The sequence below is a fragment of the Haemaphysalis longicornis genome, unplaced genomic scaffold, assembly GCF_048455015.1.
Source record: "Haemaphysalis longicornis isolate Haplotype H1 unplaced genomic scaffold, Haemaphysalis longicornis Haplotype H1 scaffold_7, whole genome shotgun sequence".
Classification (NCBI taxonomy): domain Eukaryota; kingdom Metazoa; phylum Arthropoda; class Arachnida; order Ixodida; family Ixodidae; genus Haemaphysalis; species Haemaphysalis longicornis.
Genome location: NW_027526422.1, coordinates 56,141,001 through 56,160,162, shown reverse-complemented (window position 1 = coordinate 56,160,162; position 19,162 = coordinate 56,141,001).

Here is a 19,162-nt window from a genome sequence, read left to right as displayed (position 1 = left end):
TGCGTGCCTCAGTGACGGTACCCTGTAGCTTATCTAGTGATACTATCAACAACTATAGCGCACGCGGACAGGTTTGCGGCGTGCCGAGCGCAGCGCGCATCTTTATTCAGCGACGGCGAAGTACCGCGTCCTTATGCACGCGTCAAAAGCGTGAGACGGCCAGACTGGTCAAGAAACAAACACAGCGAGGGGGCCTGTGGCGCAAAGAAAAGAATGAGGCCCCCAAGGGTGAAGGTCGCGGCCTATGCGCATCGTTGAGCAGCATCAGCGACGGCGGGTGGATTTCGCGAAACCGGAAACGGCCTTGCGCCATTCCGAAAGCACGCATTGTCGTGCCCTGCTCAGCGCCGCAGGTGTGTTCCGTATCCACCCACTCTTTACGAGGGTGTGCTCTTACGGCAAACGCGGGGCCACTACGCATCATAAATAAACAAATGAAAAGATAAATACCCCCATTTTTTAGAGTAAAACAGAAGCCGGGGCATAAAAAAGACACCGAGAAATCTACAGGGATGAAAATTGAATATTGGCCATGTGTTGCTGCGAGAAGAAAATATCCCGGGCCATCTTGACTAACGCGAAACGTGGGTGGGGCGAAGCATGAAGTGTATAAGCGTATTCTTGACGCCTTGGCGTTTTTGCTAACGGAGATGAAATCGTTAGGGGGTAGAGGTATACAGCCTTGCTGTAAAAGAGATCTTTTGTCTTTGAAGCACAAAGCCCTCTAGTGCGAGGCGTCAACGAGTGTCCCGGTGTTTTTTTAGTACGCATTACGAAGCGCTCCAGAGCGAGGCGTAAACGAGTTTCCCGGTGTTTTGATACCGTCGCTACATGAGACGACGATTACGACGACGACGACAGGAGATGCCAACAGCACCAGCCCCTAAGGGGCTTCGCCCCTAAAATCACTCTTAAACTTGGCAGGCTCTTGTTCCTTTCGTATATGGCGATATTACAGTATGCTGGCCTTCGTTAAGCTTGGTTTTGAAGGGCTTGGCGAGACCTAGCATGAGAAATCACTCAAGTTGGATAACTCTGTACGCCCACCTGTCCAGTTGGACTCTCCGCTGGCGTAGGCAGAGTGAGGTCCCCTCTCTCTGAATTTTCCAGCTCGGGGAGGGGAATAAATAAACGAGGCCACTAACCCTGCCTATCGTCGAATGAACCCTACAGCTAATTATTTTACCGTCGCGAGCTATGCACCAAGCTTACGCGGTTTCGGCGTCTATTTTCACGTGCACGACGATCAGCCGTTTCGTATTGCCCCTGAAGAAGAACAAAAATGAATAAAACAACCGGACGGTCAAGTAGAGTACGTTTAAAGCACCCCGAAATTTTTATATTCAAAGCATATATTGGCTATTCCCGGCAGGTTTCTTTATCGCCTATTTTATGGCGACGCTTTTCATAGCGAAGCTATTTGTCGCTTCCCTCCCCCTCCCAGTGGGGCAAAATATACGGGGTAAGGTAGTACATGGGGTAAAATAATAATCGGATGCTCCCGCGCGGCCACCAGCAACGGTACCGACTGAGTAGAGCCCCCTTTTTTGGCCGACACAACCCGGCCCGGGCCCCGGCCGGTGATGGAAAGCGACGGCTTCGCGCAGCACAAAGATATCGAGCCCGAACGACCCAATTATCTTCTCGCAACGTGGTTTATCTACATCGTTTAGCCTCCTTGAAACGCATCAGAGCGATCTAGGGGCATCGCTTCATTCGTGGTGCTGCTGCCGCCGGAGGTCTGATTGGATGTACGACAGAGTGGAGCCGTACAACCAGGAAGCAGCACACCGTCAGCGCTTCTGCGTATTTCCTATAGATGATCGGTTGGGCTTTGCAGCCAGGCATCACCGAAATAACGAATTCCTTCAGCGCAGAGATATTAATAATGGTTAAGGCATGCTGCGCAAAATAAAACAAAAATGGCAAATGACCACCGAAGGCGTGCTGCGGTCGACAGTGACGGCTGGTGCTTTGTTGAAAACTGAGTTTGGGGGAATTTCATTTAGTTCTGAGCTTATATGCGTTGAGAGACTAGTTTCTAGTGGAACAGTTTAAAGATGGGTCTTTCTTTTTACTGCTACAGCAGTTAGGTGACACTCCGTATAGTGCCACGCCATCGACCGCGCTTCATATCAAGCCGCGCCATCATTGGCACGGTGCCAAAACTTGCACGGGCCGCTTGAAAGGCGGAAAGACGCATACAAAGCAGCACCCAGATTGTGCAACGTCGGTGTAACGTAGGTCCGACGTGTTGGTAATTTCTGTAAAGGCGTATGTGGGGCAAACGGGAATATTTATGAATGATAGAGTCAGAGGACATGAATGGTCGGGAAAACAGTGCTCGCAGGCAATCTTTAAGTGCGCTGGCATAGATGCCCATGTGACCCAAAGTTAGCGCAAACAACATTTACCGGAAGATACACTAATAGAACTGCCTTATAACGTTGCGGTGCAGTCTGTTTCAGAGAGGAAGAAGAAAGCAAGTGTGTTAGTGCCCACTCAAAGCGCGCAGCACATAAATAGTTTTGTAAGTGTAACCTGTACACAATAAAGGGAAGTTGTCGCCAGATTGCCTGTTAACTTGAGCGTATGGGCCGATGTATGCGTTGCCACGAACGCAACATATACCACTATACAGCAGTTTCCGATGATTGTCTTTAAATTTGAAGCATCCTTTGCCTTGGGAAAGTTAATCGTAATTATAGGCTCACAAGCATCCACAAGGACACTGGATCCTCACAGGAAAGGAATCCTGTAGTGCGGGTGGTGCGAGACAGAGCAGTGGAAGTACGCTTCGTTCTAATACTAAAGTTTGCTTCACCGCAGCAATACACTTTGTGCAGTGGTGCACCCTTTACAGTCGAACTCGACGATAAATTGATCGGCGTATAACCTTCAACCACAAAGTGCGAGTAGCCATAGCCAATGAGTGCTTCTTATATAAAAAAATCTTTACATACACAATCGGTTTAGTGGGCGGCCACATTTCCGCGATGGGCAATGTTTGGCTGACGTAGCTGTTGCCGCATATTAAAGAAACCTTGTACATGACCCAAACAGGGCATTCTACAAATTGTACAATATGCTTGATTTCACATTGACTAACTGGCACGTCGCAGAGACATCAAATAGGACAGGAGTAGGTTATTTTTTTATCGCAGAATTGCAGTGATCTGTTGCGGTAATTGAATTGCGACGACAGCTGCCCCGCTGCTCCTAGCAACCTATACAGCAAGCTTGCTTTCTCACGCCTGATGCGGTTTTGCCCTGCTTTTCCTCGCACCTGATGTCTCACTCGTACCTGATACTGCTTTCCGGTCGCCTACCGCATTGAAATGCACAATTCTAACGTCGCAACGTGGCACTCCTTCACCCGAGACAACGGTGCAACACCGCAGGTGGTTGAAAGGCTCGTTTCTGCTCCTCACTCCTATACGCGGTGATCTGGAGCAGAGACATCACGGAAGGACTTTCCAATCCCCCTGAAGCATGCGCGCAAAATGCGACGCTGCCTGCTGAACTCCCGTAATGTTTATCCTGCTATTTCATTCCGTGGAGCGCGAAGCATACGTTGCGATAGCGCGGACAACAACGCATGCTGTACGCTGGTTCGCTCTTCGTCGTGTATTTCCAGAAATAGTACAGCTCTGATCGCAATCAGTGGACGTCGCAGTGCAAAGTACCCGTACGTTAAAGGGACCCTGCAACACTTTTGATAAGCGCTTTCACTCTTTCCTTCGCGTCTGGAAGCACTGCGAAGGCTATAGTTATCGCCAACACGGAGCGGCACTGCGTGATTTGCTCGCCGACCCAGATACGCCTTCCATTTCTGCTTTGTTTTTGTGGCTTTTTTTTTTAAGTTGCTATCGGAAAGCGTTCATTGCTGCAACTGAAGGAAGACCGGCCAACAGCCACTACATGGCCCTAGTGACGTAATTCGAGCCGTCGAAGAACGTCAAGACCGGGAAAGAGAGCAAAATCTTTTGAGCGAGTTTACGAATTATCTGATAGGCACAAAGCAGTAATTTTCGGCTGGGGTACTACTTTGCGACCCCCCAATCTAAGCACTGAGTGTGTTGGGTGACCGCTTTCTGCCAGCATTTAAGATTTCAAAAAAGTTGAAAAAAGTGATGCAGGGTCTCTTTAAAGTGTAACGCGAGTTTTTTTCACCGGCACGCACAATAACCTTGAATATAAACATGAAACTCACGCCTGTTAACACTAACAATGCCAGAAGCGTGAAAAAACATACGCCGCCATGTGCAGTTTCCCACACTGGGATTCGTGACATCAGAAATCGCGAATGGGGAATGCGCGATTGACGGTACCTGTAGAAAATGTAGAATTAATGTATGCGGGAACCTCTAAGGAGCCGATGCTGCTTAAAAGGCACGAACTGAAATTTTTAGCATTCAATTGAAAACAGGTCCTCTCAATATAGCAGGCCGTAAGGTTTGTTTCAGTTTCAATTTCTATCAAATATTTTTCATTGTCGTACAAGTACAACCATGAGATCTACGCAGATGAACACGACAGCGACTGTCCTCTGTTAGTGTCAGCGTCTGTCCGTGTGCGACGACCGGCTGCAAGAATTTGAGATCGCTGGGGGAATCTGCTAAGTGATTGCCCGGCCCGAATCCCGCGAGTGTGTTATATTCTTTCTCCTAGATGACAGCACCTCACTTGCTTGTGTGAATCTGCAGGCGATCACTGTGCGCGAAGTTTATGCCGTGCATTAGCTAATCTTTTTCGTCACGGAAAACTGAAATAGAAACAAGAGAAAGAAATTCCGCCTTTTTTTAATTTTCTTTTAGACCATCAAGCATCGTTTGTGTCGGTCAAAAGCCGAAACAGCTTTGTAAGATGTGATCTCCCAGTTAAAGAGCGTAAATAGAAGATCCTTCGGTGGATTATCAGGAATGCGTGAGTATTCCATTCATGAAGGTTAATGCGTGGATCTTGGTAAAGTTTTCAATGCGTCGAACCTAAGGATCGGTCCGACGCACATGGTTTGCTCCCACTTCAGATGTCCACTACGCGGCGTTTCTTGCACGCCGTTGGGGCTGGTCGTCGTTTGAGGCAAGTGAGGCAAAGAGCAAGATAAAGTTTGAGGAGCGACTTCGCGACATGGAGGCAAAAAATGGGCCGCGAGGGTGTTTAAGTGCCTGTATATGAGCAGTATGGACACACGGTGGAGACGGAGGACCAGACAGCTGACCAAGCGGTACGGAAAGGCACCAGGGGAAAGTAGGGTGTATACACAACATTTAAAAAACAGGTCAAGGCAGCAGAGGCGACGTAGTGGGCACAGAGAATGAAAGGGAAAAAAAACTCCGAAGATTTATAGGACAGAGAAACTACAAATAAGGAAGGATTGTTTCTATGGCAATACTAAAGGCAGTGAATTGCTCTTCGAAGCATGGGCATAGACGGGCATAGACGGGTATCTACAGGCAGGAGGATGAAACATGTGCATTGATTGGGAAACTATAGACCATAATGTCAGGGTGTGATGAGCTCCAGGAAGCAAACCGGCGCAGAAAAGAAAGCAGCGGAAGCAGACCAGGGCAATCACTCGCTAATGGGTATGCACCTCCAGTGAAGAGGAAGAGGAGGAGGAACGCGACCGGGCTCTTGGGCGGACGAGCGTTAGGGGTGCGCCGGTATCAGCTGCGAATACACCCATCGACGGCGCCCGTGCGACCGCGCCGGGACATCGCCAGGTACCTCCTGGTCACCAGCCGGAACCGTTACTGCACCGGGCAACAGCGCTGGGATCCCTCTCCTGCCGTTCTTGCTGCGCCTGGCAGCTTCGCCTTCCATTTCGGTCAGCGTGGGACCTTCGAGCCACTCGCGACCGAGTCACAACGGACTGCGCGAGTGAGACTGTTCTGGTTTTCTTTACGCTTGTGCACTTTCTCACGAATCGCCACCGAACTGCGACAGGAAGGACTTAGTTGCGCTTTCCTCTCCATTTGAGTTTCATTCTTTTATTTCTCTAAAAGAATGAAAGTCCTTCCTGAGTCCTTCCTGTCGCAGTTCGGTGGCGATTCGTGAGAATGTGCACAAGCGTAAAGAAAACCAGAACAGTCTCACTCGCGCAGTCCGTTGTGACTCGGTCGCGAGTGGCTCGAAGGTCCCACGCTGACCGGAATGGAAGGAGAAGCTGCCAGGCGCATCAAGAACGGCAGGAGAGGGATCCCAGCGCTGTTGCCCGGTGCAGTAACGGATCCGGCTGGTGACCAGGAGGTACCTGGTGATGTCCCGGCACGGTCGCACGGGCGCCGTCGATGGGTGTATTCGCAGCTGATACCGGCGCACCCCGAACGCTCGTCCGCCCAAGAGCCCGGTCGCGTTTCTCCTCCTCCTCCTCTTCACTGGAGGTGCACACCCATTAGCGAGTGATTGCTGTCGTCTGCTTCCGCTGCTTTCTTTTCTGCGCCGGTTTGCTTCCTGGAGCTCATCACATTACCCCCGGCTTTAGAAAGTGTTTTGGGGTCACGCCACACACACACTTTCAGAAGACTCCGGTGGGCGAAAGGTGGTTCAGGAAAAGAAAATAAAGCACTGTTCGCACAGTCAACAGATTTTGCGAACCGGCAGTAAGCACCGTCCGGACACCACAACACCTCACTGCAGAGACGCCAAAACAAGGTTGAAAATGTTGACCTTTGGGCACAGATGCTTATGCTCATCGTGGTACGTATGTGCGCTATGGGCTTATCGTTTTCCTTGAAACCAGACTTTCCGTTACGCACAGGCCAACAGTCGGCATCTTTCTCAAAGGAGTGACGCCCACTTCACTTTTCAGATTTGCCGTTTTGCACGGCTCACAGGTCCTAAGATATCTACGGACGTCGGCGTAAAAATTTGGCCAATAAAAATCCCGGAGAATTCTTTTAGTTGTTTTTAGGAATCTATGATGACCTGGTACTCCTTCATGGGCCTTCTTCATTATCGCGTCTCTTAAAGGGTGTGGAATTACAAGTTGCTGTATGGGGCGGCCAGGCGGCAACGAGTACCGACGGTACAACAGCCCCTTTTGCCAAACAAACTTGCAGGGGTTCTCTTTATCGGAAGAGAACTCTGCCGATGCCATCTTTATGCAGTTGTCTAGCGTCTTGTCCAGCTGCTGCTGTTGGCGCATCACTTTTGTTGTAACACCGGACTTGCTGGCCGGTTATGCTGCACCTTGTGATGGACGTGGCTGGTGTTCTCGTCGGCCGAAGGAAGATGTGCTTCACCACCGAGCACTGCTGGAGCCGCTGGATGCCTTGGTTGCTGTGGCTTCCATGCAGGGTTTGGCCTGTTCGGGTCCCTAACGCCTGGTACGTTTCCAAGTGTAAGGTCGTACAAGGGATCAGCCATGCATTTGGCCAGGAGTTTTCCAGTGAAGTAAGGTGTATCCACGTGGATGGAAGCCACTTCAAGTCTCCTTGTGGTATTGTCCACAAAACGGACGGTTGATGCACGGCCTGTAAGGCAACTATCCGGGACGAGGTCTCGTCGCACGATGACGGCGTTGCTGCAGGAACGGAAACTTGTTGTCCGTAGATCTCACCGGTTACAACAGGCATTTGCCTTGCAGCACTTCTCATTTGGAACTGGCGTTGCTTTTTAGGCTGGGAACGTGTTAAGGCCAATGTGCCTTTACTCCCGTGGTGCTGTTGCGGTTTGTCGTGACACTTCTCAATAGCGCATGCCGACACCTGCTCTTTATCAGGAGGCTTAGACCGACAGCTGTCTGCGTGATGCCCTTGTTTTCCGCAGCTTCCGCAGTGGATGTTCAGGCCTACTACTCTGCAGTTTTGCGCACTGTGCCCCGTTTTTCCACATAAAAAGCAGGTGAGAGCTCTCTTGGAAGGAAGGTCTGCTTGCGACTCTTTCCTTTGGTCCCTGGTCTTTCCCAAGTTTGTGAGAGCTTGTGCTTCAAGGAAGCGATCGCAAGCTTCAGCCATTTCTTCGGTCGACTTGCAGTCCCTTCCCTTAATGAAAATGGCCAGCTGGGACGAGCAACACTTGGAAAATTTCTCCGCGATCATCTTGCCGCGTAACCCTTCGAACGTCTTGGGAACCCCAGACGTTTCGAGCCATCGGTCAAAGTAACCGGAAAGTCGCGTCGCGAACTGAGTTCCGCTTTCGCCGTCCTCAGCTTTCGCCTGGCGGAATTTGTCATTGTACCCTTGAGGGGTAAAACGAAACCGCTGAAGGAGCGCCAGCTTGACTTTCTGATAGTCCAGAGAATCTTCTGGTGTCATCCTCCCGATGACGGAGAGCGCGTCTCCGGTGAGGCATGTGCTCAATCCGACGGCCCATTTATCCTCCGGCCATTTTTCAGCGGCAGCGACCCTATCGAACCTTAGGAGGTATGCGTCCGGGTCGTCTCTGCGCGCATCAAATGGGGGGATAAAGTTATGCGGGCTCGTCGACATGACAGGCACGGGGTTAGGTTGGGCTGCCACGGAGCCCTCAGCTTGTGGGCTGTTTTGCGCGCCTTCCTGTAGCCTTAAGCTGAGCCTTCGGCTCTCCTGCTTTGCGCGTTCCATCTCTGCTGCGGCCTTCAGAGCTTCCCGTTCTGCCGCCCTCTCATCGCGCAACCGAGCCTGTTCCGACTTAACCCATTCCCGCAGCTCGGAATCGCGGAGTCCCAGCTCCTTTCCGCTGGCCACTAACTTTTCCACCTCCATGTCGGTTCTCTGTCTCCACGCCTCTTGGACAAGCCTCGTGACCTCTTCGAGATGTTATTGAAGAGGTCCTGTCGCGGTAGCCAATTGTGATGAACTCGGGGTACGGTGGTGGGAACCACGAGACGTGCACACGGAGTCAGTGACGACAGAGTCGCAATATGAAGGTGAAGCGTAGATGCAGTATATTGCACAGAGCGGGAAAGCTGGGATGCGCAGAACGGGATGGAAAAAAAATTGAGAAAGAAAGAGAAAGAAACAGCGGAAGGAGACGAGGCCAATCGCTCGCTAATGGGTATGCGCCTCCAGAGAAGAAAAGAGGTGGAGAACGCGATCATTCTAATTTTCTAATTTTCTTTGAATCACATCCGAATTAACCACTGATGTTTGGCCGATCCCCTGATTGGGTATGCGCCAATATACAAAGGAACAATAACAACAACAACAACAACAACAACGACTGGGCTGTTGGGCGGAAGGACGTTCGGGGTGCGCCTGCATAAGCTGCGAATACACCCATCGACGGCGCCTGTGCTACCACGCCGGGGCATCGCCAGGTATCTCCTGGTCACCAGCCGGATCCGCGACTGCACCGGGCAACAGCGCCGGGATCCCTCTCCTGCCGTTCTTGCTGTGCCTGGCAGCTTCGCCTTCCATTCCGGTCAGCGTCGGACCTTCGAGCCACTCGCGACCGAGTCACAACGGACTGCGCGAGTGAGACTGTACTGGTTTTCTTTACGCTTGTGCGCCTTCTCACAAATCGCCAAGAAACTGCGAAAGGGAAGGACTTATTCACGCTTCCCTCTCCGTTTGTGTTTCATTCTTTTATTTCTCAATTTTGTTTTTTTTTTTTCATCCCGTTCTGCGCATCCCAGCTTTCCCGCTCTGTGCAATATACTGCATCTACGCTTCACCTTCATATTGCGACTCTGTCGTCACTGACTCCGTGTGCACGTCTCGTGGTTCCCACCACCGAACCCTGAGTTCATCACACAGGGGCTTCACAGACATACGACCACCGCAGGCTGAGGGGGAAACGCCGCTGGCGGAGGTTTTGGGATTTGGGGCGAGGGGGAACCTCAACTTCAGCGCCATAGAGGCGGCATCTGGAATGGTGGTGGAGGAAACGTAGGGAAGGGATGGGTACGAAGGCGGAGTAATCAACTGGTGAGAATTTAGAATGACGGGGGGAGGGGGGAGGGCAATGGAGCCATGGGAGTTTAAAACAGGGATGAGGGGGAGATGCGAATCTATATTAGGTTAGCTAGGAGTAGGGCAAGTGAGTGGAATAAAACAGGCAAGTCAGTTGTTGGCAACCGACGACCCGATTCAAAGGGAGAGCCACTAATCATCATCATCTTCGTGACGAGGTCTTCGCACCGTGCCAACGATGCTGTTCCTTTCACATTCTGTCCCTGTGGTACTCTTTTCTCGTTTATCGGTGGCATTGCCTGCCGGTCACTCCTTTCACTCGGAAGCCTCGGCATTCCGTAGCCATTGTTCCCATTCCATCCTCTGTCGTGATATTTGGGCTGTGATCATTCAGTTAAAGCAAGAAGCAATTCAGCCTTTATTGTTCCCTTAGGGCTCTGCGCCGAGAAGCCAGACGGTTCAATCGCCGAGATAGCTCATTCTTCGTCATTTTTAAGCCAGCTATGAAATAGAAAATTAAATTTTTGTGCCTGTGCACAAGACGTGGGATCAATAAATAGTAGAAAATTGCCCCCTGTGTCCATTACAGGCAGCTGCTGTAAATTTTGAAAGCATATTCTTGCGTCATGCATACACGTTTTTATTTCACAAAATTTTTGTCAGATTCCCAGGACGAGTTTCTACTTCTGCTTAACTATTGGGGGCGGTAAATGAAACTACGTTGTTGTTGTTTTATTCTTGAAGCTTCAGGATGGTGTGTGACTGTTTTCCTTGATTTAGGTGAAGCTTTCAGAAAAATTTTTATGTAAAACGTCTCTGAAATCTGTAAACTACAACGCTTCTCTCTCATGTTGTAAGATTGACTCAGCTTAATCTTCAGAATGGAAGCAGTATCTTGACATTGGGATGTTTTGCGTATGACAGCGGCGTTCCTTCAGATGTTCTGCAAGAAAGTGTATTGAGACCATCGTTATTTCGGTTTGGATAAATGATTTTGTCTCTGCTCCGCAAGGTGATGTTTCATTCAGGTTGTTTGCGGGTGGCGGTATCGTATTCAAGCAAATATTGTCGCCATATGGCAATTGTGCATGACAAGGTGCTGTTTTTGCTATTGACAAGGGAGGGAGGGGGGGGGGGGGAATTAGGCGTCTAGTAGCACACGTTCAAAACAAAAAGAGAGAACCGTGCGACCATCCGTAACAAAACAAAGGTTTCAAGCAAATTTGATACAAAACTCCAAAAATGACTTATTACAAAGGTTCAAGATTACAAGTACTTTGTTGTTAACTTTACAAATAAGCTAAAATGGTCAACTCGCAGCTCCAATATCTGCGCGTGCGCGTTGCGTAACAATATTTTCTCTAAAAATACTTACAGGTGCTCAATACTCATTTTTGAACTTAAAACGAAGCTGTAATATGCGGCCATTACAAGAATCCCCCTCACGATAAATATTTTATGAAAGCGGAAGAAGTTAATAGAAGGGCAATGAGGATCGAAAATGGCAAACATATGAAGGGAACCTTCCCGTGCCCGCAGCGTAGGCAACTTTCTTGGGTAATTGTCTATCAGGAAAAAAAAAACTGAGTTGAACCAGCCCCAATATGTTCAGCCTCTTTCTTCAGAAAGGACTCGTCCCACTCGCGAACATTCATTGCCCTTTGTATACCTTAACAAAATCCTCTATGTAAATACTTTTCGCTCAGACAGTGCAAGGCTGGGATATCGCTTTCAACAAAATGGTTTTTCTTGTAATTTTGTTGCTGAACTAGAAGAACATTTTTTAAGTTGGAGTTGTGGAAAAAAGACATTCTTTTTTTGGGACTGTGGTGTTTTGTCCGAACTTGTATTTTTCTTTTTGGTTGCGCCTAATATCCCCACTGATTAATAGGCCAAGGTGATGACTTTCGATGTTTTCAAACAAACAAACAAAACCAACATATTTCCCAACAAAGTTGCAGATAAGATATTTTAAACAAAAAGCCTTCATCAGTGACTAAAAACGGCTACCGGAGAACTGCATGAGTGCAGCTGAACTTTACGCGGAACTGGGAGACCTGCTTTGCGAAGCCTTGGTACATGAGTTTCGCGAAGGAGCAAGAAAGAAAATAAACAAATTACCCCAGATGTAATTCTAAGGTTAGCGATGAGTGCCCTGAAATGTATGTTCCGTAGCGTGACGTCATCACTCCTCAGAAAAACAATAAATTACTATCGGAAAACTCTGCGCTCGAACAACTGCTCCTTGTGATTGCGTTGGTTTAAAACCGATTACAAGCCCAAAACTCAATTTCGGTCGGTACCAGGGAACTGAATGAAGACGCAGATGGCAATATTCCAGAATTAAGGGTCCTGCTTGAACACTTGCCGTTCATTTAAAAAAATATAATGTCACCATAGCCTCACATTTAAAAGGTATGTCAGTCGATGCTTTTACTTTATTTTCTAAATGTATGGAGGAAGCGTGTACTCTAAAATGTCAAGCAATGCCCCCAGAAGAATTCGTCTGCTCGAGGGATCCAGCATGTGCCTCACCGTGCGTTCGAGACATTTCAGCGCTGCCTTGAGAAGCTCCAGCCACTAAACAACATGCACGAAATTTCCATTTATCTCCCCCAGGTGGGTTCGGTAAATGTAAGGCTGCGTCTAGACTGCCGTCGGACCGTACTATAAGCACTCCACTAAAGCAACGCCCACTGGCGTTTCTATGAAAAAAATGCCGCGCATGGCATTACTACGCCCTCCATTGACGTAACGTAACCTGAACTAACCTAACATAACCTAGCGAACAGAAAAAAAATATTTAAAACACCAGGGACGAACCTAAGCAATGAAAATTATAATTAAACGTAAATAAGGGATGGAAGAGCCGAACTCGAACTACACCCTTAGAAACAGGGCGCTAAGAGGGAACCTTTGCCCCACTACTTTAGACGCTCTGTCGAGTGTCAGCCCAGTCTTATCGAATGTCGTCGTACGGCACTCTAGACACTGCGTAAATTTGCGCTGCTCTGCAACTAAACGGCACAATGTTTTTCGGCATCGTTACATCTGGTGGTGGTTTAACTGGTTTATTGAGTGGAGAGGTTGGTAGCGAATGTGCGCCCAGTTACTCCAGGTCATAAACCTGGCTATACAAATCAACTCATACCCACTTAGGGTGATTGGCCAAGAAGTTCGTTTTTTCATGGTAATCAATCAGCTAATGCAAAATAGTGGAGCAGAAGAAAAAATTTAGTCTAAGTTCAAGAGAGAGAGAGAGAGAGAGAGAGAACACAATAGAAAGATTAGTAGGAAAACCAGATAAAAATCAGCATAACCGGAATATCTTTAGCACGGCAGAAGTGTCGTCTCCGAAATAAGGAAGTGGATGGCGTTGCGCACGTCCCTATGGCAGTGGCCCAGCTTAGTGCCCCCGAACTACAAAATCACTGGCTGAGTCACTGGTAGCCCAAGACGTCGCTGGGGAGTCTCCAGCAACCTTCTCTGATGATTAGAAAATCGGTGGCAAAAAAATGAAGAAATGTTCTGCGTATTCAATTTCTTGACAAAAGTGACAAAAGGTTGAGGTTGACAGATATGCCCGAAATAGGTATCGATTAAGTGGCGGGGCACCACAGCGAAAAGCGATCAGCGATACTTCGCACAAGCGAGTTTGGCAGAGGCTTCTTTTCCAGCGGAACCTGAGATGTTCAATTTCAGGAGATGTATACAGCCCGTGACCAGAGGCGTCTTGGCCCAACGTGTAGTTGCGATAACGTGCCAATAACACGCAAGCAAACGGGGGAAACCCCTCTACAATCGGTAAAGCCAAAGCTGTTTTAGCTAACATATCAGCGGTTTCATTAAGTGTTAACCCACAGTGGCCGGGCAGCCAACCGGCCTAATTTCCCGCACGTGAATGGGCACGCAGGAGTAAAAGGTTTTAAAAATAGGATTGAAAGTCTCTGAGGAGAAAGCCATGCACACGGACAGGGAGTCAGTGAGTAACACCACGGAAGAATGCGCTGAATCAATTTTCAGGATTGCAGGAAGAAGGGTACGAAATTCTGCATAAAAAATGGCATAAATCTGGTAATCGCCATGAAAAAAACCAATTAAATGCCGGGGAGAAATTACCCACCCCAATTTTCTCATCTTTTTATTTGCGGAGCGTCAGTTGCAATAAGCACGTGGGGTGGGGATTTGGACTGGTAAGCCAGGAGAATGTATTATGTTAGCCGGGATAAACTTCGCATTTTCCAGAAAAATATTATCGAACAAATCCCGACGACTGCGGTTGGTAACTGCAAGGCGGGATTTGAAAGGAGGGTGTTGTTTAATGGAGTAAGCAGAGAATTGGCAAAAATGACCTGTGGACGACGGAGACGAGACCAATAGGAACAAAAAAACGCAATTGCATACTGGATAAAAACAGCCTGTGGCCTGGCCAGCGGGGACTCAAGGAACTTTGCAAATGCATTTACTGTTAGGTATTTGAACCTGGAATTCAGCGTTTGGACTCCGGCTTCTAAATACAACACCCGAATCGGGACGTAACCGGTCAGGCCTAAGCAGCAGCGCAGTGCTTGTCGTTCAAGCTTCACCAAAGCAAGAGCTTACAGGTCGCAGATCCAGAGAACAAAACACACCAAAATTCGAAGATTGGACGAACATAAATACTGTAAATCATCAAGAGCTTATACGCCCTCAGACCTGTTCGCTTGTGGCTGATAGACCCTTTAGTAGAGCGACAGCGCGGGAGCCTTTCGCTGAAATGGGCTCAATGTGTAGGCGCCAATTCAATTTACTGTCATATATGACTCCAAGGTAAAATAGCGAATCAGCCTGCCGAATGGACTGCTGATAGGATAACGAAATCGATATTGGATCTGTAAGAGGGAACACTAGAATGGCACACTTACCAATATTTAACAAAATTTTCAAAGTGTCCAGCCATATTTCCAGGGCGTTCAAATATGATTGCGTAGAATGCAATCATATATGAATATACTGCGAAGAAAAGAAAAAAAAAAAGCAATACCATCTCATAAACATAAGCTTGTGCCTCTATAGGGGTGAATAGGTATGGAGCTCAAAAGCACATTGAATTATACTGGGGAAATCACAGACCCTTGGGGGACTCCACGCGTCTGCTTATGCCGAGAAGAGGCGCATCCATGTTGATAACAAAACTCTCTGTTTTTTTAGAAAAGCCGCTATCCTTGCGGTGGTGTATTCCAGGAGCGAATAATAAGTCGGAAGATCTAGGACAAATAGGTTGCTCACTTTGCTTTTTTGGTTGTCTTCTTCGCTTTCCGAACCCCTGAATTCGTTTGGTTTGTTCGAGCCAAGATATCAATGGCGTGCATCCCCTCATGGGGACTGGCCAAGAGCGACTAATAATTCATACTGGAAGATGGTTGTGGAATAGGACCAGGCAGAAATTGAAGTGAGAAAATTTCGGGGAAGGAGCGTAAAAATTTTGAGAAACGTAAAAAAGAAGTAATGATAGAAAAACAAACGAGCATAGTTGAAAACCTAGGGTTAATAAATGTTCCGGGAAATGTCTGTACAGCAAATGAAATGCGAATTCGAAAATATGAACCAGAAAACGCAAAATTAAAAAAAAAATGTTAGTGGAGACGCAATAAACGCACACTATTGGTAAATTTGGAAAGCCACATGTCCCAGCTTTATTACTGTGAATAAGCGATGTGTGAATTAGTCTTGCATGGAAAGAAATCACGCTATTTGTGTGTTCAGGTTCATATTTTCGTGGTCGCACTTCATTTGTGCGTGACTATACATTAAGATGCGTTGTACAAACAGGCTAAAGAACCAGTTTCGGAAATAAAAAAAAGTGAACAGCGCGACAAACACTCCCGCGGAAAAAAACCAAGCCCGAATGCCTCAAAACGATAATAAATTAGGTATACCGACAAGGAAAGACGCAGACGCTGTAGGTCAATCTTCAGGTATCGCTTCTGGGGTGAGGATAATTGCTGGCGAAATAGCAATAAGTGGTAAATTGTCTCATCCCCGCGAAAGAAGCTTGATAACGATGATGATGATGATAGACTTTCATCTCATAGCCCATAATCGTTATTCTCATTATCACCGCATGTTGATAAAAACGATTATCAACATACGACTATGTTTCTCCTGCGTCAGTCAAGGATCCCGCGAGGACGGGCCCCTGCTTCGACGACGAGTCCTCCTACATTCGGTAGAGACAAGGGGCGCCAATTATCGATCTCTGGAGTTTACTAGCAAAAACCAACCTCTTTTGTATTTTATGATTACCTTTTGGCCCATTATCCAACCCTGGCCTCATCTGCTCGTTTCCTTGATTTTATTCATTAGCAAAACACCTTTCATCACCACCATTTATTCATTCCCTGGGAAAAAGTAAATGCCTAAAGAGGTACTTCTAATGATGACCATTGTCATTCCCTCTGCCTCCACCCCCCCCCCCCCAAGTCTCGTTTCTTCTTGATGATCTCCTATTAACGTGAAAGGAACACACGTGGTGCCTGAGTATAAATCTACCCTTAAACCGCCACCAGGGGGCTGACTCAGTCGCCCGCGCCTCGCTTCAGCTCCCGATTTATGCTGCCAAAACGCGGATTGACAACAGTATAAGGCCTAAGCACTGTCACCAGCGTCTGTACAACGACCAAAGGAATCACTCGACACCTGGGTGAGCCGCATTAGACCCCTGCTGCCCAAATTATTACCGACCGAGATTCGCGACCTCGCCGACTCCGCTAGGCCTACATTGTAGGCCTAGATACATCGTTTCGAACCAGCGCCGGCGCTTTGACTCCGCCAACACGTCTAGGCACTAGCGTGACCCGAGACACCATACCGGATTTGACATTCAGTCGCAACACCACCGACCTTGTATGGGATCTGCTGCCAGATACTTTAGGCAGTGACCACTGCATCATTGCTCTCACTGTACCACTCACGAGTATCCGTCGCAAGATGGGCACGGCACAGCTCACTGACTGGCAAGCCTTCCGCGAAGCTCCACTTCCAAGCATACTGCCGACCGATAACCTAGAACAATGGACGCGACAACTTATTGATCTGCAAAACTCTCACACCAAGAAAATCACGCTCAAGCAGGATCTAGCGGCAGTAGACAACCATCTCGACCATCTATGGACGGCACGACGTAGCCTGCTCAACCAATGGCGCCGAAATAAACACAACCGCAAGCTTAAACGTCGTATTGCCCAGATTACAGAAGAGGCTCTTAAATACACCAAACAACTGCAAGCCCAAAACCGGCGCGGCTTCTGTGATCAAATGAATGGCACTCTTACAACCAAGAAAGCTTGGCACATCCTACGCCACCTCCTGGAAAACACCCCTACCAAAACTGCCACTTCGCAAAACATAGCCCGACTTATACACAACCACTCTCAACTGCCTGATCAACTACTCTCTCAAATCCGCCACAAGTTATTCGTACCTGCATCATCTCAGACATCTCCCTCGCACCCGGACTACGCTGGCACTCCCAATCCTCAGCTCGATGGCCCTTTTACCATGGACGAGCTCACGCAAGCACTCACCCGGCTAACCCGCACAACAGCACCCAGACACGTTTTAATAACGTACAAGCTACTTCGTAACCTTAACGACGACCACTTAGAATCCCTCCTTGCCTGTTACAACCACCACTGGACTAACGGCACAGTACCGCCCCAGTGGCGCCACGCAGATATCACTTTACTTCTTAAGCCTCACAAACCCATCACTTTTGACAACTTACGACCGATCTCCCTCACATCCTGTGTGGGCAAACGTTTTGAACATCTGGTGACTCGCCGTCTAACGGACTTCCTTGAAGACACCAACCGGTTACCTCACACCATGTTCGGGTTCCGTACTCACCTCTCGGCGCAAGACGTCCACCTCCAACTCAAAGAACGGGTTCTCGACTGCCTCAGCAAAGTACATCCCAGTTCCGTCCTCGCTCTCGATATACAAGGCGCCTTCGATAACGTCACTCACACAGCCATTCTCCGCCAACTACAAAACACGGGCTGCGGATCTGCCACATGAGAGCCTTTTTGACAGATCGAACTGCCAGTCTCCACATTGGCCCTCACCGGACAGAGACCTTTCACACACCGGCAAAGGGCACTCCCCAAGGCTCGGTTCTCTCACCCCTACTTTTCAATACAGCGCTCATGAGACTCCCGACAGTACTTGAACAAATCCCCCACGTGTCGCACGCCTTATATGCAGACGACCTTACCACATGGTCCAACACAGGCTCTCCCGGACAACAGCAAGACAGTCTTCAACAGGCAGTCGACACTACGCTCCAATATCTCCAAACCTGTGGTCTCTGCTGCGCCCCATCGAAATCCGCCTTACTCGTCCTCCGAGCACGAACCCGGGGCCGCCCACCAAACCCTACCCCCGACCCATCACTCACTCTCAACGGGCAAGCAATCCCCACCGTCAAGACCCTCCGGATCCTAGGAGTCCACTACCACCACGACGGCTCCGGGGCCGCGTACCTCCCCAAACTTATACAGTCTACCAACTTACACACCTAATTCAACAAATATGCTCTCGCCGACACGGACTCAAGGAAACAGGTAACTGCCGCATCATTCAAGCAATGCTGATAAGCCGCATCACCTACAGGGCACCCTATCTTACCTTAAAAGTACAAGAACATGCCAAGATTGATGTCCTATAATACGCAAATCTTATAAGACAGCCCTCAGCCTGCCTACCTTCACTTCTACCGACCGCTTATTGAAACTGGGTCTACATAACACCCTCTCGGAAATTATTGAGGCCCATCTCCAAAACCAACTACAGCGCCTACAACTCACACCCACCGGTCGTCATCTGCTAAAAACGTTAGGCCGGAAGGTGGTACAAACTCCGAACTCGCCACAACGCACACCTCCATCGATGCGGTGCAACATCCATGTCCTCCCCATTCTACGTCATATGCACCCTACATACAACACCGGCCGTCGTCACTATCGTACACGCCTCCTCATCAGAAAATACGGCAGCGACCCGACCACCCTCTATACGGACGCCTCTCCCTATCCTCAACGACCAGCTCACGTCGCTACTGTTGCCCGCTTCGACAATGCCTTACTCCCCTCGGCAACTGTCTGCACAGCGTCAACTACCACGGCCGAAGAAGCAGCCATTGCCATCGCAATGACCCAAGCCATGTGTCCCAGCATAACAATACTGTCTGACTCACAAGCTGCCTGCCGTCGTTTTGCACTCAGACGAGTCTCGGCTCTTACCCTGGCCATCCTTTCTCAATGCCACACCCTCCCTCATGCCCG